The following is a 14,661-nucleotide window of genomic DNA, read 5'->3' on the forward strand; positions in this document are numbered from 1 at the left end:
TTATACATGAATGAATGAATGAATGAATGAATGAATGCATGAATGAATGCAAGAGACATTACAAGACCAACAAGACAAGAGACACCTTTTAATTAAGTACATAATGACTACAAGACAGAACACTGCACTTTTTCTTACAGCTTTTAAGATGTAAGGATAATGTATGGTTACCTTACAGAGACTCACTTTAACTGGCTAACTTTTCATGAGAAATCCATTTTGGTTTGTTTGTTTCTTCATGAGTAATGAAACTGTATCTAAATTTAGCTGTGCTGTGAAATTGAATCCCACTTATTAAATGATAAGTGGCATCTATTGGCAAGTTTAGAAATAAGCATGTTAATATACTCAATCTCTGTTGGATGCAACATGACAATTTATTCTGCATATTTTTAAAAAGATCAGCTGTTTATACAAATCAGGATGAGTTCAAGTATATGTTAGTTTTAATAGGAATATTTCTGTTTACTAATGAATTTTTAGCTATAAAAATTCAAGTATCTTTAAAAGTGTTATGAACCTGGGAAACATCAGATGTGGTCTTAACTAGCAATAGGATATAACTCTAACACTAATTTGAAGAAAAATGTTTCTGTCATAACAGCTGTTATCTGTTGTGCTCAGACTCTTCATGCTGTTGCTTCTCATTTAAACATAGAAGTGACTGATGTCAGTAAAAATAGTTCTCACTGTTTAGCTGGCAGTGGATAAACTTCCTACTTACCAGCCAAATATCAAGAACTTGCTAGATAATATTACTTCTTTGCTGATTAGATGGTGTAGGTTTAGAGCTCTGAAGTTAGAGTAAAATCAGAAGATCGTTGGAGTTGATTTAAAAAGCGGAATTCTCAAAGGTGGTTATAGATAGCAATCAATCATCTTTAAGTCAAACTGGTGCCACAAACAAAGTCATAAACAAGATTATACAACAAGGAAAAATGATATGGGTATTTCTTTGTGCACTTTTCAGTGGGTTTGGTTCAGAAGAAGTATTATAACCAACTTTAGAATATTAAATAAACAGAAGATTGTTATTGCACTTAAAGATAGATATAAATTTCAATTATGTACCTTCTCTGCAGGAATAATTAAAGACAGACAAACTAGACCCAATCTAAATGGATTTATGGTCTTAAAAAGTCTTGCTGTATGTCTAGTTATAAAATGATTCTTATTCTATGTCTATATATGCCTAAAAACATGTTGTAAATTTTTTTAAAAAATGCATGTATGTATAGCAAGCACCTAAGTTTTTATCCTAAATAATCACAAATTTGACTTATTGTCTTAACTGACCAGTCAAGGGAAGTAATTAAAGGAATAAACGGATGTTGCAATGGTGCTAACAATATCCAATATCCCTTATTTGTTGATGACTTTGTCATAACAATTTCTCTCAATTCCTAGTCAATAGGACTTTTTTCTAATGAGCAAAATTATGAAGTTCCAGTTTAAGTTTGTTTTTTTGTTTTTTGTTTTTTAATATAATTTGCTAGCAACAGCAGGCCACAAGAGACCGGGGAACCTTAGCTATAAACGTTACCATTTTTCTCTCACTTGCCTGCTACATTTTCCCCCTCTTCAGTATACATTGATTACTATTTGATAGATGGTCACAGGGATAGGGGAGCATGGCATAGGGAATGCAGTTAGCATTAATATATTAGCTAGGTAGAGAGCCAGAGGAGAAAAGGAGCAATTAGGGAGATTGTTTTATAAACTATATAAATCCAATGTACTGTATACTTAAAACTAATGAAAATAAATTTATTGATTAAAAATACTTAAAAATAGTGAGTTTTAATAAAATATCTTATATGAAAAGTTCTCACTTTAATTCATTAATAGTTTTACTGAATCTTTTTTTGTTCTACAGTAAAATCCTAATATGACATTTTTATAAGATGATGCTTGTATTTTTACTTATTGATTTGTAGTATTTTAAATGTAAGCAGTAAAACAAATACTCAAAACTCAAAAAACAGAATTCCTCTTTCTTGACATTAAGGGATTAGCAGGGAACAGAGAACAGAAGAAACACATATATAAAGCACCATGAAAGGAAAAATTACCTGACAATCAGAAGTCAAAATTCTATCCTGAAATTATAACTCACAAAAGCAAGTTCCTTAGAATAACTGTTTCCATTTCTTCATATGCAAAATTAAGAGTTAAAAATTATGCTCTCTCAGGTTCTTCTAGCTATATAATTTATTTTTCCGAATATGTGAGAAAGGATAAAATAAATTATTTATATTCCTGAAGCGATATTTGTTATAACAGAATGACAGAACTTTTTTTCTTCACAGAATCTAAAGTGTCAATTTTAAAACATAATAATTTTATTTCTATTTCTAGTTCAAGAAAAAAGTAGAATATAAATTCCAAAATTTGGTGAAATTTCTGAAGAGCTTTAGAAATGCTATAATAATATATATTCTATGTCTGTTTCAGATACCTCATTTTACCAAATGTTTACAAGCAGCAGCTCTTTTTCTAGTGGAAATAGCAGTCAAAATCATTTTGTTAAGGCTCGAAAGTACACAGTTTCTGTAAGTTGTCACAGAGCAAAAACTTTATGTAACAGAGACTCATTGTGAGCTAAATATTAAAATCTGGAAAGAAATCATGGTTTTCATTATTTTCAGCTTAGATCACTGAGATACATTAAACACTGCAAAGGACTGGAAATTTTATCATACTCGTAAGCTAACAAGTTGGCCTGCCACAGTTTCATGGTTGCTGACAAAGGACATGAAACTTCTGGGACAAAGACAAAGGACTTTATTCCTCATTGTATCAGCTGATACCAGAGTGTCAGCATTTAAGCCTATATCCCAATTCTCAAAGGGGGATTTAAAGAGGAACAGATGTTACCCATACATGCAGCAGGTTACGTTATTGGAGAAGAAACCTGAGTTTAAGGAACAAATCCATTAACTTTTGCACCACAAGAAGACATTATATTTATTTACATACAATAGTAAACAAATGCTTTTTGCTGCAGAGGGAGACACTATCTCAATCATCAAAGATTGTTCCCTATACAAACATCCTTGGGATGATAGTCCAGAACAAAAGCAGTCAGTTTCTCTACTAGCAAGTTGTGCAGAAATCCAGGAGACCAATGGAGAATTTCTCCCAACATGTTAAATCAAGCTGTTTAAGAATGGCTAATATTTAAGGGTACTTTAAAGTAAAAAAAAAAAAAAAAAAATTATAATAAAACTGTTTACATTTTAGATACCAATCACAATTAGAGTTTGGGACACTAGTGAGATAGAAAATAAGGCAAACCAGAATATTTTAACTCAATAACTTTTTATAGAGTGTTGATTATGTTAAAGGCTATTATCAGAGTCATTAACAATCTCCATTTTGCTGAAGCCATCGATCAATCTCAAATCCTTCTCTCACTCCACCATTCTGCACCTCTGACAAAGTTCGTCTGAGATTTCTGAAATGCAACAATATCTTGTTTTGTTTTGTTTCTGTTTTTCTTATCTTAATTGTAGCTCCTCTCTAGGCTACTCTGCTAAACTTTGCTCATATGACAAAACTACATTTAAGTTCTCCTTTGGATAAAGTTTTTAGCCCTCTTCTCCATCTAACTTTTTTCTAGGTGATCTCATCCAGTTTCACAAATTAAAATCTAATCCCTATTATAATTACCCAAATTAAATCTCCAGCTGAGAACCCGGTCCAGATTGCTAGGCTCATATATCCAAATCTCTGTTCATATATCTACTAGAATGCAATTGGCCTGTCAATTTAACATGACCAATAAAGAACTCTTGATTTCCTTCAGCCCAAAAAGATCAGTTTCTTTGTAAGAATTTCCCACAAATATCAACTCATTTGCTCAATGTTCAAACTTAGAAGTTATATTTGATTTCTCTTGTCGACATAAGAACTGTCCAACCTGTAGAGAATTTTTATGAGTTTATTTGAGCCCAACTGATGACAATTGCTGGGGGGAAAAAAATCTCAATGGATTGAGAAAATGTTTCCAAGAATGTCAGTTTTGCAGCTTATTTTATACATTAGAATCAAAAGAGGACATGTAAGGAGGGTTACATAATATCCACTGGAAGTAGATTAAGTGGGCAATAGGAAGCAAAACTGGGAGATCTCTGGGGTTAGATAAAAAGTAAAATGGAGAGACACATATTTCTTTTACCTTGGTGGATACAAGATAGTTAATAACATTTATAGCGCATAGAGATGGTATTCTAGGAACAATATAACCATGAGAGATTCTGTGCTCTTGTGCTCTGGTGTGGTGGGTTGTGCCCCAAGGGATCTGGAAAAGGAAATTACTCTAACAATTCAAAGACATATTATTTTAGATGAAAAAAGACAATAGATAGGCTTATTTAAGGTAAAGATCGACCTTTGTTAAGGAAGCTATGGGCCTAGGATGTGACTACCCACCATTACCTGATTTTAGTTAGGAATTTTTATGTTCAGACCATTCTATGTGGTTAATTTTGATCTCTGACTTTGTAGAGCCTACCATGCTGGCCTCCACTGAGATCGTTAGGTTTAGTATGTGGCCCCCTTTGTCCACACTCTCTTTTTTATATTCTTGACAAACAATCTATTAGTAGGTCGTGTCAGCATTACTCTAGCATAAATCGGGCATCTGCCTCGTTCTCATCATCCTAGCTATTATCATTTCTTACCTGTTCTACCACATTAGGTTCTCAAATGCTTTTACTCTTGCGTCAATGTAGTTCAGTTGTATATGGCAACCAGAATGACCATTTTCAAATGGCCTAAAATTTCCCAGGCTTAAAAATTTTTCCAATGCATTCTAATGGTCAATAGAAACAAAACCAACTCCTTGCATTGGCCCATGAGACCCTGTGGCTTTAGTGCTTACAGCTTGATTCTCTTCTCATGCCACTCTCTCAGGCTTTCTCTGAACTTCAGGCACACTGTCTTATGTTTCTCAAGCACATCGAACACTTCTCCCTTTGGGGTCCATTTTGCTTGCTCTTCACTGTGCCTGGAATACTATTCCTCACGATTTCTGCATGACTGTGTCTTCTTCATCAGTCACATCTTAGTTCGATTTTATCTCAGAGAGATTTCTCTGAGTTTCCACTCCTTCGAAACCAGTCTCTCAATATAGCAAACACTTTTGTTGCTTATGATACAGCCATTCTTCTTTGATAACAGAATCTTAATTTTATTCACATCCCCTAGAACAGAGTCTTCAGGGGAGACGGTACCTTTCCCAACCCCAAGGCTTGACTCGTGGTGGAAATCCATATTATCTCAGATTATTGCCAATTGATCCTTTTAGGAATAAGTCTATATTACAATTTACAGGAATCTTTGGGTGGGAGAAAAGGCATTTTAGTTCTAAAAAATTGTATGTCTTGAAAGAATGCCTCCTTTACGATCTTGGGATCTCTGACATCTGAGACTCTCTCAGTTCTTTCAGAGTCCTGTGTACATCCAGGCAAAAAGGACTGGCCAACATGCTGAAAATGACAAAGAAGAAATAATTTCGATAAGTGATGAGGTAACTAAGCTCTTGAATAATTACCCCAGAAATTTTCTAGCACCCGATTTCATGTTATGTGAGATAATCAATATCCTTAGTAACCAAAATTTTAGTGTTTTTATCCTTGTAACTTGAGACAGGAAGCATCTTTGCTGTTATATTAGATATCGCATTGTCCTTCTTTTTCTTCCTAGCACTTTCCTCAATGAGGCCAGGAACCTCATCTGTCTTGTTCATCCCTAATTTATATAGCACCCAGGATAGTGCATTCTAGGTGCTCAGTAAATATTTTCAAATTAAAGAATAAATTAGTGGGGGAAAAATCAATGTCCAATAGAGTTTATAATATATTAAAAGAAATAAAAACTTTTTCTCACAGCTTCACACGTATAATATCCCTTGAACTACGTTAATGTATTTTCATCTTTCTGTGCTATATAATTTCTCCCAATCAACTATTTGTGTCGGGGAGATGGGAGGTGAGGTGGGTTGAAAATAAGGGATGTTAAAGAAAGAGAAATAACTCATCAGTTTTAAAGAATAAAAATAAAATTTTGGGGTGGGGATGTCTTGCAAGACAATTGTCTAACTACAGTAAAGTAGAGAGACATCAAAAAAGTGAGTCTTGTCACCTACGGAAGAAGATGGGTTAGAGAGGTTTCTAGGTCTGGTAGCAGGAATAAAAGCTATGAGAGAATAAGGAAAATTATTTTCCCCTTCTCTATGAAATTGTATGAGTTTAAAGAACACTGTAGAAGTATCAAGTTAATATCAGAGGAAACTAAAAATATTTGGAGTTAGTTGCTCATTTTCCATGGTAGATCATAGAAGAGGCTGAAAGATTATTGGAGACGTCTTCTAAGTGGACTATCCAAGTGCTGAAAGAAGAAGGTGTCTAGACCCTGGCTAATGAGACGCTGATGTGAAAGGTACAGACTTATAAGTCTTTCACAATGGAAGTGCAAATGCCTGAATGAAGAGCTTTAAAGAGCCACAACAGAGTGCCATAAAGGGTCAAAGCCCATCTCAATAGAAACATGATGAGAGCAACCACAACATGGTAGCAGCTAATAAGAAAAATCCAGAGAACATTCTAAAATTTAACTATATACTACCACTTTGCCACAAATGCATATCTCTAGTTCAAAATTTTGAACTCTTAACAAGCACACCCAGTTGCCTGCTCAACATTTCCGCTTGCATGACAAATTGGAATCTTAAAATTAGCATACTCCCTCAAAATTAGCATACCTAAAACAGAAGTCTTGTTATATTTCTTGCCCCAAACCTGCGCCTCCTCCTGCCTCTTCTATCTCAATAAATGTTCATCTTATACAATTATTCAGTTTAAAATCTTTAACATCAGTCATGACTTTAATCTTAAACTAATACTCAGTTTCAAATTCATCTGCAGGTTTGACCCTCTCTAAGTTTAAAAGACAATTAAAATCTGGTTGCTTCCTCCCATCTCCACTGCTACCACTTTAATCTAAGCCACTGTCATCTTTTGCCTGGACAATTGTGATAACTTCTTAATTGAGCTCCCTCATTCTAGTTTTGCCCACTTTAAATCTATTCTATGCATATACACCTGTCAATATGATATTTTTAAGATAAAAGTCATATTATGTCTCTCTGCTGCTTAAACTGTACAATGGTTTACGATGCACTCACAATAATATCCAAATCTCTCACTGTGGCCTAGGAGGCTCCACTTATCTGGTGCCTAGGTACCTCTCCGATGCATTCACCATTTGCTGCTCACCCTTCTACAACCTCAGTGGCCTCATGATTATTTCTATGCCAAGACAAGGAACACCTGCATCAAGGCCTAAGAACCTACCCCATGGACCACTTTTCACTTCGATGGCCCTAAACCTTCACTTCATTCAGGTCTTTGGTCAAATGTTCTTTCATCAGCAAGCTCCTTCGTGAACACTATCAAATGATGACAAACATATACCTTATTATCCTATTGCCAAAACTTTTTCTTACAATTCCTTCTACTGCCAACCAGACTATAGTATGTCAATTGCAAATTGCAAATCCTGCTACAGAAACTGTAAGACAAAATTTATATGATAAAATAATAAAAAATTAAATAATAAAATAATAAAAGCTTATTATTTAAAAAACAACAATAGATAATCATAGAAATAAAATAAAAGAGAAGTTATTTCCAATAGATAAAAAGGTAAAAATCATTATTAAGTAGATGGCATGTAAGATAGAACTTGAAGAAAGCATATGGTTTATTAGGACCCAGTCAGAACCTGAAAATCAATCAGATCCAAGCAATGGATTGCAAATATGATGAGAAGGTCTACATGTGTCCAGCTTCTGGGATACTGAACTATATTACCAAAAGACAGGTTTACGCTGAAATTCCAAAATGAGAAAAGGCAAAGTGACAATGGCAAGTACCAGGTTACAAGTACCAGGTTACCAAGGAAAGAATGTGGAGATCGGGAGCAAGACTTTTCCTTGTTTTGCAAAACTCTGGTAACTAGAATATGATAGCTTGATGTATAAGAAAATGTAATAATCCGGTTAATAGGTTTATGCATGGGGAAAAAATACAGATTTGATACTGGCTTAAAGCTGACATTCTCAGTTTTTGGACTTTTCCAACATTACCGCTTCCAGGGAACAGTCTAGTTTCCAGGACCTTAGGTAGTCTGGACCTAGAGATCAAGGTTAAGTGTCATGGTCTGTGCTATAGACTGAACTATGTCCTCCCAAAATTCATATGTTGGAGCCCTAACTGCCCATGTGACTATATTGGAGATAGAGTCTTTAAGGAGGTGATTAAGTCTAAATGAGTTCATTAAGAATGGAGCCCTAATCCAATCGAACTGGTATCCTGATATGAAGGAGACAGGAGATATCTCTCTCCTCCATGTGAGTTTATATCAAGAAAATGGCCATCTGCAAGCCAGGAACCTGACCATAATAGCACCCTGATCTTGGACTTTCAGCCTCAAGAACCATGAGAAAATAAATTTATGTTGTTTAAGCCACCTAGTCTACTTTGTTATGGCAGCCCAACTTGACTAATACACGAAAACGAGCATAAGTCTACAATTTCAGGATTATCCATGTGCCAAAATAGTCAGACAAGAGTCAAACAAGAATTCTAGTATTACTACATAAAAAATTCTCCAGATGACAGAAATAAGACAGTTTGAAGAGATTGTGGCCCTTCTACATCGCATTTTTGCCTGTGGTCTTTCTGCCCTCTGACAGTATCTTTCCAGTACAGTGGCTTCTCCTGTGCCAGCCTGATTATGGCAGTGGCTTGCTCTTCGATAGTAGCTTATTGTCTGTGGTGTCTGATCCTGGCAAACAAGGCCTTTTACGATCTGGCCCCAGTGGTGCTCTTTTGATTCACTTTCGTCCATTAACACCAACACCCTAATTTTCAGCTTAAAGAAGCTATCCCAAAATTTTCACACCGTCATGCTGTTCTCACAACTTTAAGCTTTATATTCTGCCTGAGAAACCCTCTCTCCTTCTCAATCCTTCTCATCCATTTTTAAAGCAACTACTTATTCTTCAAGTCCTTGATAAATTTTGCCTTCTTTCTTAACTCCAGAGTTAATCCATTGTACATACTCCCATTGAACATTCATCCATATAATCAATTGCCATATCTATTGTATATGCTTTCCTATACTGGACTTATTTTAGAGCCTCAATCTGTCACATGTTTTTCACTTGGCCTAGAAAACTCTCTCTCTTTCTCCTTGGATTCTGTTTTGCTAATTTCATTCCTGTTTATCAATCAGTCCTTGGCCTAAAATTCTTCTGGAAAACTTTTCCAGTCTCTTGGAAGTAGCTGGTCTCTGTAAATACCCCTCATTATTTCTCATCACATCTTGATTGCATTGTTTATTTATTTGCTATTTTCCTTACTCTGGAATAATAAATGAATGTTATCTATCTGTTAGGACTGTACTGTCCAACACAGCAGCCACTAACCACATGAGACTAATGAACACTTGAAATGCGGCAAATCCAAACTGAGTTGTTTTGTAAATGTAAAATATGCACTTGATTTTGCAAATAAGACTAAGAGAACAGAAAGTATCACAATAAAAAATTTTATACTGATTACATATTGAAATAATGACGTCTTGTATATATTGAAATAAAGTACAATATTAAAATTAATTATACCTTTTTGTTTTTCCTCTTTTTACCTAGCTATTAGAAAATTAAAAATTTTTATATATGCCACACAGTATATTTCTATGAAGTAGTATTACACTAGATTGTGGTCTTTGAAAGTAGAGGAAACATATTTTATTGATTTTCTACATAGCACTGTACAGCCCAAAACTAAGTATTAAATGAATAAATTAATAAAAGGCAAATAATCAATGGAAAATAGGTGTATTATTTAATTAGCAACAAATAAAGAAATTTGCATAGGTTCTGTGTTACTAATCCAACAAAATGACTTTAGATTTATTATAAAAATATTCTCTTTTTTATATGCTTATAAGACGGAAGAAATCATGGAAAAAGAACCCAGCTTGAAAACTTTGTGATAGTAGAGTTCTGACTCTAAAAGAAATATGCATTCTGACTTTTCTTTAATATATTTTCTTTTTCATTTGAATCTGTGTTTAGGGGGCAATTCTGAATGTGCCTGTCATAGGCAGATGCTTCTGTTCTCTAAGACTAGAGACATAGGAATCAGTAGGTGGTGGTGCAGATGGCAGAGAGAGGGTGGGGTGACATTTCAAACTGTGGGCAAGACTAATGCAAATTTGGCAGCTCGAATGGAATTTTTGTGGGCCTGATAATTTTTGCAAGACTTCTTGCTACCTAAGCAATCTTCGCCCCCCACCTTCCACCCCTGACCTCCCACCCCCCTCACCACCCATACGTATGTGTGTGTGTGTGTGTGTGTGTGTGTGCGCGCGCGCGCGTGTGGATACTTTAACTCTTTCCACTGAAAGTGTTTTATATTATAATTCTCAAATATCAAAAGAGTCCTTCTCAAAATTTTGCTTTTGGGACCAAACTTTATAGTTCTAACATTGGAAATCACAAGAATTTCTACTAAAAAGGATCTTAAAATGAGAGAATTAAATTTGTTTTTCATTAAGAATTTAATTAATAGAAACATATATGCATATCGTTTTAATAGAAAGTACAAATTATTTTATCTGATTTTTTTAGCCATTGTCATTGTAATTGCAGAGCTATTGAATACTAATTGCCTGAGACAAGTCAGCCTCCACATGCAAGCTCTGCTAGCATGACTCAGTACCATTATGGCAAATTATGGCAGCAAAACTTCATCTCTGTATCCTCGATCCCTAATTTTTTGGTAGAGAATGACCTCCAACTTGTCAACATCTTTATATAGCAATGATGTGTTTCCAACTGTCTAGCCATAATAGCTTGCTGTGTTATGTCCTTTTTCCCCTCCCTCTTACATACTTGATCAATTATATTACTAAAAAAAGTAACTTTTATAACTATTATTTCCAATATCCTCATCTACCAAAGTTGTAAAAATATTAGAAGTTTTAAAAATGAAACTGTTAACTGACTATGTTAAAACAATATGTGTATTTGGGCCCAGCAAAATGCTATAGGTTTTTCCTGAATTCCAGGTAAAGTTTATTTTAAGTTTTTGCCATAGCAGAATAAAAAGAAAAAAATACACTATTAAGTGTAAATAAGGCTCTAGAGTAACCCATATTCTTATACATGGTTAGTTGAGATGTAAATCATGATAGCTACTATGAAAAATAATTTGGCACTATCTAGTAAAATTGTGCATACCAACTACTCAACAGTCATGAGGTTGATGGGGAAAATAAGACATGGGAAACTATATACAGTAAAATTCCATGCATGTAAAGTTTTCAAAAGAGCAACATTAAACAATTGATTAGAACTACAGAAATAGGGGATAAAAAAATTAGAAATAAAGTCATGAAAAATGAAAAGTTTAAAATATCAGCGAATTCATGGTAAATTACGAGAGGGGTCAGTGGAACCGAGACAGAGCAAACAGGGTCTTCCAAGGTATCCTGATAATGCTCCATCATCCTAACCTGAGTGGTGGGTACAGGAGTGTTTAATTTATAATTAATCTTTATACCTAACAGCCTATTACAAATAATATTTTATTATTTTGTGCATATTAAATATATAAAATTTAAAATAATTAAAAACATAGTTATAAAGAAAAGAAAAATGTGAGTGAAGGAAGGGAGGGAAGAAAAAAATATGGAAAGATGAAGGGGAAAAAATAATGACTACGAAAGAGAATAAAATCGTTAAGCAGTCTAAGCAAAATGGAAATCCCAAAGGGAAAGGTGCAAAGAACAGAGAAATGTTGGTCATGATGATTCATTAACTGTAACATTAAAATGATGATGGTGATGATGATTATATAGATATAGAATCTAATGTTTATAGAGTCAGTTATTTTCCAGACAGTGTTCTCAGTTTATGTTCTTTAACTCATTTAACCATTACAATAACTCCATGGTATAGGTTCTACTACTATTTCTGTTTTTCACTTTACTAAACTAAAGCAAATAAAATCCAAGTAAACTTGAAAAGATACCACATTTGAAAAGCGACAGAATGGGTTTATTAATCCCATTCTAGATAGGCTGGTTTCTTTTTTTGAAAATTGAGATATAATTGACATTTAATATTATATTAGTTTCAGGTCTACAACGCAATGACTCAATATTTGTATAATTGTGAAATGATCGACACAATAAGTCTAGTTAACATTCATTACTAAACATAGTTACACATTTCTTAATATCATACTGTTTAAAGTCTCCAAGTGTCAGTGCCGAGATAATGGAGAAGGGAAGTTTTCGGTGGTGAGATGCCCAGTTGGAAGAATGCACAAGGGGCCTACGTGAGAATGAAATGGTAGGCACCAACTTTATTACGGGGAGCCCACTTCTGTTGCAGAGAGTGCATGGGACCCACACCAAGAATCATGGTTCCCAGACAATGAGTGATTGATTTCTTAGCCTGTCTTGCTAGGACTCCATGAACCTCCCTCACTCTTTCCTAGACTAAAACTAGGTCATTTATGGGGATTTTGTTTGGTCTCATGGAAATGAGGCAGGCTGTGTAAGGGGCTATATGATTAAAAGTCTATCCAAGTCTCTATTTTTACCTTTCAAGGTTCTACAATTTCCTGCATATTCTCAAGACTGTTCATCCTTCATGAGATACTGAGTTTGTACTCTGTAGCAGAGTTATTAGGTCACTTTTATTAAATGCATTCTTAGACATTACCATATTTTCCTACATTTCAATTCCTTCATTTTCCTCCCAAAGGAATAACAAGTCTATATGGTGCATAGAATTTTTTATACATCACATAATCTTTCATTAAAGATTAAAATTGGATAATATTATCTTTCATGTTTTTACTTTAGTCTTAATTGGAAAGTCACTGAGGGTGGTGCCAAATTTAGAGGTTTATACACAGAAACAATCACAAACTGTTACAATCAAGGCTAAGTAAAAAAATTCTACAGATTTTTCCCAAAATGTCACTATATACTGTAACTGTCTCTGATTTGATTTCTTGTATCATTGTGATGACCTTATTCTGGAATTATGTGCTTATTAATATTTTATCATTCTAGTTAGTAGTAGTCATCAAAAAACAAAATTATATATGGCTCATCAAGTTGGGGAAAAAACTATCACAATAATCACTGAAACTGAGTCACCATCTCATTATTTTCCTATCCTGTGGTACTGGGACACAACCTTGAACAGCAGTGATTACATCCTTACCAGCCCAGCTTTCTGTAGAACCCAAATTCTCCCTCCACCTCAGTCCTTACTAAAAAGTGTGAATGAGGATGTGAATATCTAAAAAGTTTTCCCGAGCAGGACATAATGAACATCACAGTCTTCAAACTCAGCAACCTCAGTTACTTTCCCATGCCTCTATTGGGCAGTGTCCCTTCCTAAACAGGTTTCATAATCCTAGTTTCACCCTTAGCAAACCACATAAATTTAGCTTTAATTTTCTCATCTGCTTATGAGGAATAAGACCTCCTTCAAACCGTGTTTGTGAAAATTCAATGAGATTATACATATAACATGTGACACAGTATCTGACACTAATAAATGCTTCAAAATTGCTTAACTTTTATTAACCCAATTAGATTTGTTAATCCTCACTATGACTATATGTAGCCTCAGTATCTCTAAATTGATGTTAATAAAAACAAAATAATGAGTAATATATCTTTTTTGTACCTATGAGTAGTATCAAATTTCCTAGGTCCTCACCTTAGCAGCCTTAATTCCTCCACAGATCTGACCATTGACAATTGGACCCTATCCAGCAATTTCAGTCTTCAGCATCCCCAACAATCACTGGTTGGAAGCATTTTTACAAGATCTCACTCAACACATAGAGATCTAAAATCAAGATAATATATCTATTTTAAGTTTTCTAAGTGTTTGATCATGTGTTTCAGTCTTTTAACATCTCCAGAATATCTAATTAAATACTGGGCATTAGGCATTAAAAAAGAGAGGTTCCAAATAATGCTATTTTCCCCTTTCTTCTTCTAGGAAAATAGATTGAGACTGATCTCAATATAATCAGTAACTTCTGGATTGAGGTTTTGATAACATTTTGTCCGCTTCCAGATTTCTCCTCCTAAGTCATACCCCTCTAGGGCTTTTGAAAGAATGTCTTAGCCCTTTTCTTAGAAGCCCAGAACTCTAATTCTTATCCCTCCATCCCTACCTCTCAGCACAGTGAAACTATTGAAAACTCTGTTATGCTTTTCAGATTTCTGAGCTTATAACTGGCAATGTGTTGAGTATAATTCTTGAATCTCTCTTCTCGTTAGGATATTGTCCCCATGTGTTCTCCCTCTTGCTCCTCTCTTTCTTCTCTTTCCCTCTCTTTCTCTCCTCTCCTCTCACTCTCTTCTCTCTCTGTTTCTATGTCTCTCTCCACATGCCCATCCCCAACCTCACCCCCTTTCGGCCTTACAAGACAGCTGAAATCTCTTCTGATTTTCCAGTCCTCCATCAGTGATCTTTGCCCATATTCTCAGATATCACCTCTTTATAGTTTCCTTTTCTCCAGAATTTTGGCCCCTTTGCCCTGTTGA

The sequence above is a fragment of the Pteropus vampyrus genome, unplaced genomic scaffold (assembly GCF_000151845.1).
Source record: "Pteropus vampyrus isolate Shadow unplaced genomic scaffold, Pvam_2.0 Scaffold4, whole genome shotgun sequence".
In the NCBI taxonomy this organism is placed as follows: Eukaryota; Metazoa; Chordata; class Mammalia; order Chiroptera; family Pteropodidae; genus Pteropus; species Pteropus vampyrus.